This window comes from Thunnus albacares, chromosome 19 (genome assembly GCF_914725855.1).
Source record: "Thunnus albacares chromosome 19, fThuAlb1.1, whole genome shotgun sequence".
NCBI classification, from domain to species: domain Eukaryota; kingdom Metazoa; phylum Chordata; class Actinopteri; order Scombriformes; family Scombridae; genus Thunnus; species Thunnus albacares.
In genome coordinates, this window is record NC_058124.1 from 14,006,516 (window position 1) to 14,020,633 (window position 14,118).

A 14,118-nucleotide genomic window follows, 5' to 3' on the forward strand; every position below is an offset into this window, starting at 1 on the left:
TTTTACCAAGACCGCAATCTTTGCCTAACCTTAACCAAATGCTTTGAGTGCCTAAACTTGACCGCAAAAACATGAGTTGTGCTACAAGCAGATGTTGTATTGCAAGAGCAGATACTGAGGATAAAAGAAATGGAATATGTTGTCATTACACATTTTGCAAACATCCATCACAGTTTACAGACTGACCTTCAGGTTCAACTTTAACCTACAATACTTTCCGGAGTTGAGTTTTTCTGCGATGAGAGATTGTTTGCACATTCATCAGGTGCGCTCATTTTCAGTTTAACCTCCAAATGAAGTGGCTGAACCATGCAGTCTATGGGTTGATGGCTCATATCTTTCTTTCAGACTATGTTGTAGTAATATCGCCATGTTCCCAAATCTCAGCAGTTACTTTGGTGAGTACAATGTTATCGTAACTGATAGCAATAAAGGCCAAAACTACGACAATGAGACCTATGTTGTAATGAGCCAAAATAATTCTCTGCTGAATTCACTTTATTTGGATGTAAAAATTTAATGTGTGAATTAAATACTTACAACCATACTGTTGTTAAAAGGACTTCAACATAGAAATTAAGTTTAAGGCTGATTCATTTGCACAGGACTGGACGAGCCAAAATGCTTGTAAAACTTGGGAAAATACATGAGTAAAGCCTTTGGAAGTGAGACAAGCAATCGTGGTGGTCTACTTTTACTATCATTCTTTTATCATGAGTATTGACCAGGTGAGAAAGTATTACATTCCTTTTTTTTGTCTTCTTACATACTAAGTGCCTGGATATCACCAGGAGAATGTCCTTTCCTTCTCTGTGTTCCTCTCCTTCTCTTCAATCCGGCTGTTTCCTGTTACCTTTCAACCGGTGAAAATATTTACTCCTGAAAATGAAGAGGATAACTTTCCATCTCCGACATAGTTCCAGGAGACATCTGGCTTGTGTTAGAGGAGCTTCAGTGTGTGTGTGTGCCTGTGTGTGCCTGTGTGTGTGTGTGTGTGTGTGTGTGTGTGTGTGTATGTGTGTGTGTGTGTGTGCGTGTGTGTGTGTGTGTGTGTGTGTGTGTGGTGGAGAAAAATAATCATAAGAGAAGGGTATTGTTTCACTGTCTGTGTTCTCCCACAGGGGAAGTCAGCTGCAGCGGATTGCACACGCACACAAGCCACAAAGTATCCCAACAAATAGCAGAGACAAACACGCGCACACAAACATACAGTGGACCTCCCCATTGTGTGAGTACTGTATGTGTGGGAGGAGATTCTGGTTATACTTCCTCCTTTCTTATGAATGCACATACATGCTGACATGCAGAGAGGATCAACCAATGGAAAACATCCCGTTCCTACATGCAGCGTGTACGCCACTAACCTTCGGTCAAACATGATGTGTATGCAGTCTTCTTCTTACTTGCACTGGGTAATTGACTCTGATCCTTCCCTTGTCACTTCAGTGAGCCTCTTGCATACTGAACCCAACCTTCGGACCATGAAACAGCTTACAAATAAACCACATGGTTGAGTAAGTCATCGTGTTGACAGCTTTCAAATAAACAGAAACTGCTAATGATCTGATCATCTTCTCCAAGGATTCACATGATGGGTTTATAATTGTCTTCTGTGGTACAGATGTGATCTGTTCACTGGTGTCTAATTATAAAGAAATAAACATTCAAATTAGCAATGATTGTAAACATTACATTTTTCAGTCAAAATTGGTGGGGGGGGAGGGGCGATTTAGGAAAATTGATTTCATTTGCTGCTCATGGCAAGGCTCCATAGAGACTGAGTTGAGAAAGATGATAAATATCAAGAGTGAGTCAGGGATTTTTAAGGCTATTTAAAGGTTTTACAGGCCATCATGCCTTGCAACCACATGCCAGTAGTAGAGTCCTGAGCTGGTTTTGAGCTGCCAGTTTGGCACAGCATGTACAGATATCAAAGTCAGAAAAATACTTTCTTTCTGTGAAGTAATAAAATTAGTTTGTGGGGAGGTCTCACTGACCTCACAGGCACAAACCCTTTAAATTACTCAAAGGAGTAGTTCAACAACTACTAAATACTGAACAAAGAATAGTAGTAGGTTGTCACAACTTTTTCTCATTCTTTACTTGAAATGTCAACTTCTCATATCCATACATATTCAAGCCAAAATCCAATCCAAAAGATGAGGGCGGACAACATGAACAACACACGGAAAAACCTTAGCAACAACCTTAGCAACCAAGGCTGCAGAACGGATGGCCGCTTATCTGCACACACGACAATCTGTTTTGGAACTTTGACCATGTTTAGCATAGATATCTGACATCATAACAGCATATAAATAACAGAAAATCACAAAAAGGGTAATAAAGAAATCCACCAACCAGCACCTATAAAGCTCAGTAATTAAAAATTAATTTAATTAACATAAACTAAGCTAAGCTAAGTCAACCATATTCTGGCTCCAGCTTCATAGACAACAGATTGGTATCAATCTTCTCATTTCATCCTCTGCAAGGAAGTGAATAATCATATTTTGCAAAATGTCGAAATATTTCTCAGAATACAGTACAATAAATATTCAAAGCTTTTGAAGAACAAGATTAGCTTAACTTTTCATAAGAATCTAACCTTAATGTTTGTGGTAGCACCAGCCTGGAGCCTGCTAACACAGCCACTGGCAGCTAGGCATCATTATCTAAAAGCACAAAATGGTTTGGATCTAGTGAAATGATGGTAATTAAGTTTGTTTTGTTTTTTTTACTTATAGACAACATGATATGTCAGCACACCAACCTTTCTTTGTCTGCAGCTGCTCCACACTTTCAATAGTGATAACAGGTAAAGATTACAGTCGCTATCTCTGGTCCATGCAAAGTGTAATTAGCATTAATAGATAAGCATCACAACTGGAAATTTTGGTGTCTGGTTTAGAGATAGAGCTGCTTATTTTCTCAAACATAGATTGGACTTTCCTGACATACAGAAATTATTCAATTTGGTGGTAGTCTTCTTCAAAACCTATGCAGCTACTGGTGAAGTGAAAAAAAAAAACAAAGAGAGCTGTTCCCTCCTCCTTCTCTCCACACTGTGAATACTTCACCGATCTTTTCCAGGCAAGGCTCCACGCAGGTTTTAGCTGTTCTCTCAGATGCACAGCCAGGCGCGGTAAAGAATAATAACATGTCAAAAGAGCTCACAACAGCACCGACCACAGAAAATGGAACACGCCTCAGGGTGGAAAAACACTTCAAGATTTCTCGCAGTGCTCTTGAATTTATTAACTGCCAAGACCCCTGGGCCTACTGTTCAGGAACGGGGGACAAAAAGTGAAAAAAAACAAAAAACACACACACACACACACACACAGAGGCACGACTTTCATGATGACCTTGCTGTGCTACCTTGCAAAGTTAACTGTGGCAGAACAAGTTTTACTCTCACAAAGTTTTACTCTCACAACATCACATTGCTAGATTTTGGTAAAAAATTATATATATATACTTTAATTCTGTTACAGACAAACAAAAAATAAGATATGCATTGCATTTATATATTTTTCTCTGTGGAATCTGTCTTTCTTCTCACAGATGAACAGTAGAAAGACAAGTCTGGTAAGTTGTTGTGACAAGGAAAATTACAGATGATGTATTTGCTGCAGGTAATTTTTACATCGTTGATATTCATTGTCAGATCAAACTTTGACAGTTACAGTAGCAAAACAAATAACACGACATTCATTTATTGTATACTGTATGGTTGACAATGTCACTGCAAAACCAAATGCAGATATCATAGAAATGAGCAGAACCTTTATTATCTGCAAAAAAATATATAGATTTACCTTTTAAAAGCTTTTGTCTTTATTTGAAGTTAGTACAGTCGGTATGGTGTTTCTGAAAAGCACTTTTGCTTTAAAGAGTGCTTCTTACTTTTGTTTGCACCTTTTTTTTCTGTGGATTTTGTTTTGGTTTATGATCTGTGAAAACAAGTTTCCCTAAGCCTTCACAAGTCTGTTGCTCCATTTGTTATACCACAGCTTGGTCTGGTTTTAAAAGGACCGGATCAACCTAACCCCTTCAGAATTTACCCTTAGGGAAAGTGACATAACACTAAACACTGAGGGAAAATCAACACTAAATATTGAGTCACAGTATCCTGCCTAACACCTGGCCCTGTCTCAACACTGTAGCACAAACAAGCATGGCTCCTCTTCAGCCCACTGAGCCATGAATAGAAAATTTCTGTCCTCGTTTGTGTGATGGCCATGTCACGACTACGCTCACTGAGTGTCCCTTGCAGCTTGTTTTTGTTGCTGTTTGAATAGCAAAAATGACCTCATGAAACAAAGGCAAGATGACATGAGAAATGGGACGCATATTGTTCAGAGCACTCATGCTAAATTAGGTCATACATGTATTTGTTCTTTCGTTCTTCCTGAAACACAGAGTGAAACACATTTTTAGCCTCCACAACACAAATACGGTCACAGACACATGCATAAAAAAAAAAACACACATACACAACACATAGTTTTGTCAAAGTGCACAAAAATACACAACAAACACACACAGACACACACACCCCAGGGCTGTTAAAGTGGCCGGGCATGACAGATCACGTAGCCTCTCCATTATTACGTTGTGTTACGATTAATAATGCATGTTTCCTGACACCTTAATAACCTCCGCCCACACCCTATACACACACAAATACACACATACAAACTGTCAGTCAGCACCAGCTCTATCACATCAACACACACACTCTCTCCCTGTGGAGAGTACACATCAACAGCACCCATAACACTGGATGAGGTACTTGAAGTAACTGCAGCTGTCTGTCCCTGAACACACACTGCAGGACATGCTGTTCACTCGGCTGTCACGCACCCGTAGAGATCCTGTCAGTGAAGACAAAACCTGCTTCCTGCAGGTCTCACTGACCGGGTTAAATTTGGTGCAATGAATCATCATTCAACAAAATTGTGCAAGACTGTAATCTGAACGTAGACTTTTGACCTGGAGGCAGAGATCTGCAGTAGAAGTCTATATTCTGATGAGGTGTACTGTATAATAGTCACACACTAGTTTCAGTTCAACACTCTTCATCAATTTATCGGGAACATTTACTTCTGCAAATCCAGCAACCACAAGGCATCACATCATTACAGCAAATAGTCAAAGATTCAAGGCTGACTCACATTATTCCCGTACAGTAGGGTGCGATAGCTATGAACCTTGTCCACCTTATCTGACGTTTAAGTGATAGTGTCGCCAAGTAAAAACAGGAAATGCAGAATGATGGGAACTGACTACTTTTGTTCAAGGTTCAATTCCATTTTTCTCACTAAGCACTAGTAGTATTAACCCCCAATAAAATAGAGATAAATAGAATTTTGCTAGTGGTGCTCAAATAATCCAAAATACATTTAAAAAGCTCAACAGTGGGCTATTGTGGTGGCCAAGCAGGTTAAGATGCATACCACACTGAGAATGCAGCCTCCTTTGTTTGAGATCTTTGTTGCACACCTTTCCCTCTCTTCCTAACAGCTTTATGACTACATCTCTACTGTTGCCTATCTAATAAATGCAATGAGAAAAATAGATAAATATATAAACTCAACAGCAACATATCTTTCCAACACTGTCCCAGTTACTCTAGGGCTCCGCTTCAGGAAATTTGCAACATGCAAGCTGCATGCGAGAGCCCTGTAAGACTTGCATTTTGCAAGTGACAGTCTTTTGAGAAACATGATGCTGCCACCAATTACAATGCTCGCAACTTGCTTTTGTGAAGAAGGCCCCGGGGATAACCCACAGCTCTCACGGTTGACAGTTTTCATTCAAAAAAAAACAAAAAAAAACTAAAAACTGTTCACAGTCTAGTCTGTGGATTTTCACTGATTTCTCCATTTACATCCATTGTATTGGGCGTGGAGGCATAGGTCTCAAATCATCTGCAAATAAAACAAAAACAATCTGCAGTGCTATATATCATTAGACATAGGAAATTATTTTTTTCTCATTTGAGTGAACTGACCTTTTAAGTTCCAGAGAGACAATGGGCTCCAAAGAGTTTTCAAACCAGTCAACGGGAATAGTGTCTTGTAACGTCTCCAAATATTTGAACAAGTTCAGGATCATCAGTTTCAATCTTTTCAACAGTTCAGGATGTTTTTGAGAATTCATTTGCAACACTCTGGTCTACTGTCTTCCCTTAATTAGGAAGTTGTGCCATCACGATTCACCAGGGACAAATGTCTATGAATGAATTCCTTTGAAAGATTTTAGTGCCTGTTTCAATAACATCATGTGTACGCCTTTATGATGACATTCCGCCGTTAAAACTCAAACGCAAACTTCATGAATGTTAACCCACATTTTCAACATCTTCCAAAACTGATGAAACGCCAAGAAACGTGGGGCCTAATTTTCAGCAGCCACGGAGTCTGCAGTTAATAGAGCAACGCTCAGCTTTCATCTTTCTCCCGTGAGTTGTAGTGCAATCATATCATTAAAAGCTCTGCGTTAGGTAATTTGTGAAGAGTGACAGGTTGTTGTGGCTGGCTGAATAGTATGTGTGTGTCTGTACACATAAACACTTTCCTGTCTTTTCCTCCTGCTCTCCGCTTCCTCTTACTCCCGCTAGCCTAGCCCTGGTTCAGGCAGTGTGTGCCAATGCTTGGGAAATAATTGGCCATCCCTTTCATCACGGGATTATGAGAATAAATCTACTTTTGGAGCGGAGCAGCGCTAACAGTCATTGAAATCCTGTTACATGGGGTATTATCCTGCAATTAATTGCTTTCTCCAAACGCTAAGCTCTGCTCTCCCTCTCGTGTTCGCACACTTTGATAAATTCAGTACTGGTTGAGTCACTCTGGAAAGAGGTTGGGGGTTATGGGACTTGTAGAAGGGATTGGTAACAAATAAAACTTCTCTCTCTGCTGTCTCACTCTTGCACTACAGTGGAAGTGTCATTAATGTTGATCCAAGCTGTTATGTTTTGGCTTGAGGGTGTACTTTGTGTCCTCGGTCACTGAAATGAAGAGGGACTGAGGATCCGCTCACTTCTGAATATAATTTAGTGTAGGTATGTTAAAAGCAGACACCCCTTTTGAACAGCAGTGGCGGCTTATCTTTCATCAAGCAGCACAGAGGAGATTAATGTTGGATGACACTTTCATGTGATATCCTCTAAGGCACTGTAAGTAAAAGAACATTTCTAACGCAGCCGATAAAATAAATCAAAGCAAGTGACACCAGTGGGAAATTGTATGATAGAGAACATTAACAAGAGAACGGACAATTGGAAAAAAAAAACAAGCAAGAAAAACTGTTTATGCATTTTTTTTTCATGCCGTCAGCATGGCTCTTTGGATGGCAATGTTGGCTCTGTCTGTCTTCCACTTTGATCCAGACTGAAATATCTCAGCAATATTTGATTTATTGCCATGATTTTGACATTTGTGCTCCCTGGAGGATAAATTCAACTAACTTTGGTGATCCAGCTCCACCAGCAAACAACTATTGGATGGATTGACATGAAATTTGTTATCATACATGTATGTCCCCTGAGGATGAATTCATATCACTTTGATGATCCCTTAAAAATTAATCTAGTATCATCATCCAGTGAAATTTTTAATTTGTCCAATACTTCAGTTAGCTACTAACCAAATGCCTGCAAAACTGATGACATTTCCATTAGCTTCAGGTGTAATGTACTTTGTGTTTATAGTGTTAATTAGCAAATGTTCACACACTAAATTATACTGGTGAACATGGTAAACATTTAATCTGCTGTGCATTAACATGTTAGTATTGTCACTGTGATATGTTAGCACGCTAATGTTGCAGTGCAGCCTCAAACAGTGAATGTAGCTAGCACTAGCATAGACTCCTCTGGAGCAGCTGGACTTGTGACTCTTGAGGTTTTTCCACTTTCTCCTTACTTTCACTCATCTAAAAAGAATTGTTGCCAAAAATAATAACAAAATCTCCCAATCTTTTCCCCTCAGCAGAGCAACAAGTGACAATCACTTCTTGTTTCTTTTTCTCAATCAGCTTTTTCTCATTCCTCTGAGGGTGACATCATGGGCTTGGCCTTTGCTGAGAGGAGACAGCTTGTGTAACCTCAGTGATGTGCTGGTGACAATATGGTGGTGACGTGTGTGTGTTGTGGCCATAGCACACACACAATTGCCATCCACTTCCCATTAGCAACAGGAAACCCCTTGAGTCATCCTGGAGTGGAACACTGAGAGTAAAGCGAACTATTTCAGTGAAATCATGTGTTGAACACTGCCTGATAAAGATGGTATTATGCAATAATGGTCTTAGGACATGATGGGAAGTGAGCTGATCTTTTCAAGTGAAATTCTGCTGATGAAGGTCTAAGAGGATACCTGGTATATGCATGACCCTTCTAGGGAAATGGTGTAATTGCATACAGAGAACTCTGTTTCATTATGAGTTTGAGGGGTAAAAACACATTTCCTTATTCTGCCTCAGCACAACCAGAATACTCTTACTACACACTTACTACATCAGAAAGTATCTAAAATGGCCTTGATGGTTTCTCAGTAATCTGTGGCCTCTATATAATGAAGAGAGCTTGGGACATATAAACTTAGCCAATTCACTTTGCTATGTAAGTGTGTTTGTCTGTTGATGTTGTCTATTGGTTGGAGAATAGCGATGGTAACAATGCACAAGGGATCCCTCAGTGGTTTGATTAATCTGAAAATGATGTAAATCATATGCTTTAGTCTTCGCAGTCACCAGATCTCAACCCGGTTGAACATGTGGGAGATTTTAAAGCAAGTATTTGACAGCGCTCACTACCACCATCATCAAAAGCCCCAATGAAAGAATATCTTTTAGGACAAATTGTGTTTAATCCTTCCACTAGAGCTCCAGAGACTTGGAGAATATATGCCAAGGAGCAATAAAGCTGTTCTGGAGGCTTGTGGAGGCCTCACACCTCACTAAGACATCTTACTAAGACACTTTACGTTAGGGGTTGGCCACCACAAAATATGGTTTTGATATGATACCAAGTAATATCAGCCAGAACCATGAATACTGATGTTGCATGCACTAAAATGAGTGGTCATGTGCCAGAACAGGAACTAACTCTAACCCTGACCCCAACCATTGTATCAATCCTGTAAATAAAATCTTGTTTTAAAAAGTAGATTAAAAAAAGCATTTAAAGCATCAATATTTAACTTTCTGCATGTTCAAATTAGATCAAAGATGACAGAGCATTTTGCATTGCAGTGGACAAGTTTAACCTTGTTGTCAATAGGAAGTAAAAAAGGTCATGAACTGTTCATCTGTATTAATGTGATAATGAACATATTATGCACAGAAAAGATTAAGTTTGACAGCACTGGAATTCTGACCTAGCAAATGTGTTTAACATTTCTCACCAGAGGAACAAAAACTAACTTCACTGTAAATGCATTGCAAGCATTACTGATTACAACATTTTAGGTTTCAGCTTTAAGTAGTATTTACTTTGTTGGGTCAATGGCTTTAAGAAATTGCTACGTCCTCTTTGGATGTTCACGTCACGTGAACAAGCTGTCGACAGTAGATTAATTTTCAGCTAAAGCTTTAGAACTTCTCAGAAGACCTTTGGGGAAGTCTTTGTGCTGAGTGTGTGCAAGCATGACACCTCCCCTGTGTGAGAACGAATGTTTTAAATCAATGGGGAACAACGTGTAGGTGTGTTTTTCAATGTAAAAATGGTTAGTGGTTATGTGCTACAAAATCTGAGCGGAACATATTGAGAAAATTGTAGAATTATGTATTAAAGCTAGACTGGGTTTTGAATTGCACAAATCATCTGTGTTGCCAAGAATCCAGTCAGTCCAATCTAACCAACCCTGACTCAACCTAACAGATCAAAGAAATAGTGATGGACAGATTGGGATAACTAGCAAAGGAAGGCAGAAATGTTTGGCCAGACTACAGATTGGAGTCCATCCACGTGAAACAATCCCCATCTCGGCTCCTGGCTTGATTGATTGTCCTTGAGGTCAACTGAGGCTGTGAAAATATAGAACGTATTCAGTAAGGATGGTTATAGCGGGCTGATGACTAATTTTGGATGAGATCTCAACACTTGAGTTCATACAGTTCACAACGTCTAGGAGCTTATGTCAAGATATACTATAGTTCAGTTCAGGCTTATAAGACAATGCTTTGTTTAAAATGCTGAATTTACACGCTGTGAGAAAAGAAACTAAATCATTTTTATTGCAAGCATACAGTTGAATATCCACAGGCCCACTTCTATCTCCCACACTCTAATTCAAAGCAAACTGTCAGCTATCCAAAGACACAATGGTAATGGCAGACAACCAGACATTTGGAGAAAACAAGTTCTACTTAATATAAGGAAAAGTGAGAGCAGTCTGTATAATACCAATAGAGGAAGATGACGGACTTGTAAAAAAGCTACTATTGCCTACAGTATCCTTACTTCCTCCTGTCCTCAAGTGACCTCTTCAGAGGCTCAGAAATTAGGTCAAAGTTCAGCTGTAATTACAATAGACACCATAGTTGCCATAGTTTTGCACACCTCTTACTTTGTCACAGAAATACTAATCTTATGTATTTTGCTATTGCACAGATGGAAATGTTTGAGGTGCAATGTTTATACCTTTTTGCAAATATATATCTGTTAACACACATCTTCAGGGCACCCATTAATCAGTACGGTTCAATAACAATGACTGATCAAATGTACTTTGCATGCAATAGCTATTAAAGAACATTTAGGTAAAATTAACTTAGTATAGTGTAGTAAGCTTTGGTCCCTCTACGGATGTGATACATAATAGGATTTGCTCACAAAGGATGTTTTGACATGTCACAGTTGCAAAAACACAGGTGTAAATAAAAAAATGAATGATGACTGATTTCCATTTAACTGCTTCACTTACTGTCAGACTGTCTTGTCTGTAGCCACATTCACGTCATGGTGTTCAGACCACAATTATGAGCAGCTGAATCAGAAAAATTGTTTACGTCAGTTTCCAAGCAGAAATACAGAGTTAAAGATTTCAGGAACTTCTAAAAACTACCACTTCTCACAGTTGGTGAAAACAAAACTACAGACATGTCAATAAATAAAAGAAGCTAAAAAGTCTCCATCACAGACAGTTACATCTGAATAAAAGTCCATATTAAAACTACTATAATCAATTCAGCTAATTAAAAAGGAGCTTTACACTGTTTCTTGTTATCTGGCTTTGATTGTTAACAAACCACTACAAATATGTAACACAACAAAAGTAGGTAATTCAGGCTTTTAATCTAGTGTGACATATCTGGCTAGCAGTGGAGATCTTGGAGTAATTGCCTCCCAAGTCGGAATAACAGGAAGTTTTCTTGACCCTCCCTTTCTGCCCTCATTACATGAATGCAGCATTACTGAGTCACTTGAATAAAACAGAGCTTCCGTTATTAGTAACACCTGCGCTTTTCCCACTGTGACAAGTCTAAATGTCTGCTGTGAAAAAGGCCAATTAATCACACTAGGTGAACTTAACAGCTGTACTAGTCCTGCCTGGATAACAATGCATGCTGTCAAATTTTAATCACTGTTGCTGATTTAAATAAAGTCCAGAAGTAAAACACTATTTATAGGCTATATAAAAGCAACCATAATCATCGTCAATGTATTAGAAAAACAACAAACAGCTCTGTCGGTAACAAAAAGCAGAAGTGAGTATATGAAAAACGATTGCTCACTGCTTTCTCCTGATGAAAGCTGGGAAACTGGGCAGTTCATTGTTGTGGATACATTTACAGCAGAGCTTGTTATTATGTGTTTGGTTCATCTTGTCATCAGGCATCTACCTATTGTCCACAAAAATGTGGGCAAAGCAATAAACTAATCCAAGCCTGTGGTGAGGATACACTAGAAATACATTTTTTGGTTTTACTAGATCAACATTTTAAGGCAGATAGATAAGTCACAAGTCCATCTTGAGTTCTAGTCTCTAGTCTACAGCTCTGTTCATTTCTTTGGCGGTTATGTGTGTTTGTGTGTGTATGTGCGTTGTGACAGAGCAGCTCAAATGACGAATAATTCATAACGATAGCTGGCTGTCAGCCAGATCAGATTGAACTATTCTCAGAGCAGATCAATTCCCAGCCTCTCTTTAGCACTGTTGGTGACTCAGCTAATTATAACAAGGAAGCGCATGCCCTGAATACTGTTTTCTCTCTTGCTCACTAGCAGGGGGGGATGCAGCCACACTCCCACACAAGCACTGTATACCCACACACATAACACACACCCACATACAACATAAAGTATACACTGGTTGACCAGCTATATCATGCTACAACATAAACTATCTTGCATAAATGTAATATACAACCCACACATGGAGTAAACTGTAAACTTGTGTAATGAGTCCAACATAAATTTTCAATCACAGGCAAATTGTTATGTCACACACACATGCAAACACTTTGTGCTAATCCCAGCTAACACAAATAAGTCAGTTTTTCCAGTGTACACCTCAACACTGTGTCATACACAAACAAGCTAGAAACCCGCATCATCACTTTGATGCACTGACACACCAGATCCGGACTATTGTCACATAACAATGAACCTTTTGCTCTTCCGTACCTCTGCCGCCCATTTCCACAGTGACTGCTTATCCTGCTTTTTGAACTTCTTAAAAAAAAGAGAGAGAGAGAGAGAGAGAGAAAGAAACAGCAGCGAGAGAGGAAACCTGTTCCTGTGCCTGCTCGATGGCATGACAAACACACTCGCTCACAGAGACGCACACATCAATCAGTTGGTGAGTCACCTTATTCGTAGGACGACCACTGCACAAAGAAAGAATGCACGGCCTAAAAATAACAGCCATCATTCCTATGGAATCTGCAGCTCACCCATGTTTGGACAGCCTGCAGAGACAGGTTCACATGACCTTTTTGAGTCAAGCTGAGCCGAGCTGCTGTGACCTGGTTAAGTGTGTGACCTCTTGTGGAAGGAACTGTGTTGGAAATGTGAAAAGAAATGGTTTGGAACGGCAGGCTACTGTTTGGCAGGAGGGCTTTTGCAAAAAAGGGGTGATAGTGCGTACACACATGGGCCAGCTGGTGCTCTGTGTTTTAGTGAATGCTCAGTGAGCCTCTAGTGCAGCCACTATGCTTGTTCAACATAAAGCAGTGGAAAAAAAGAACTCTTGCGCAACACGCACGTTGTCACGCGGGTGTACACACCCCAACAAACACTCACAAACATTCACATTTATAATTAACTCACACCGTCAGCTCATCTTAACACTCATCCTCACAGGAATGTTGTTGGAACTGACTTTATACTGTATTTCACTCTTCAATTTCTGGTTCTTACATTATTAAGTAACAGTCCATAGTTCACTGATTATACTTTTTTCAAGAATATTGCACAATTTTCACACAGATTGCACAGTATTGGCTTGCTTGCTTGTGGTATTTGGGTATACAAGTAGTTTTAGCTTGGGATCAGTGTCTCTGGGAGGCCAGCTGCTGTGATCTTGTTTACAGAACTGTGCTGGCATATTTTATGTGAATGCTTATAGCCCAAGCACCATGGCTTTATGGGGGTGAGTCATATCCACATAACAAACAGGCCCAGCAGGGGAAAATATCATGGTGATGTTAAAGCTAGCGTTAAGATACATACACTGGAGCTTTGTATTGGCTAGTTCACACTTCAGGCCTAACATTTGAAGAGTAAACAGTCCAGGTGCCACATAGGAGGTCTGTGGAGAGATTGTTGCAACTAGCGATAAATAGCAATAAGAGCTGAACATTAAGGAAAAACTGAGTCAGACAGGGAGTTTTAAATGTTGTTAATTATTGTCTAAAACATGTGCATGCTTGATGAGGCAGCTCTGATAAGTAGCAGATGATTTCTTCATTGCTCTCACATGGTTCTTTTCAGTAGCTATCAGCAAAAAAAATCTCAGGGCAGGAATTTTGGAGATTTCATTAAAAAAAAAAAAAAGGATACCAGTAATGTTTGTGCCACATGCTCACGTAGTCTTCTGTGAAAGGTAATACAGCGAGCAGTTTCATCAGAGCTGAGCTGGAGTCGGTGCCGTTACAGGATTG

General features: G+C 39.6%; 1 long non-coding RNA gene across 1 annotated transcript; it reads right to left on the reverse strand.

The window, feature by feature from the left end:
* Positions 1 to 5,005: 5,005 nt before the first annotated feature.
* LOC122970414 lies at positions 5,006 to 12,969 on the reverse strand. The gene is made up of 3 exons (XR_006399199.1): positions 12,641 to 12,969; positions 10,938 to 11,000; positions 5,006 to 10,038 (listed from the first exon to the last, which is right to left on the reverse strand). It is a non-coding gene; the product is annotated as an uncharacterized LOC122970414 (long non-coding RNA).
* Positions 12,970 to 14,118: the final 1,149 nt, after the last annotated feature.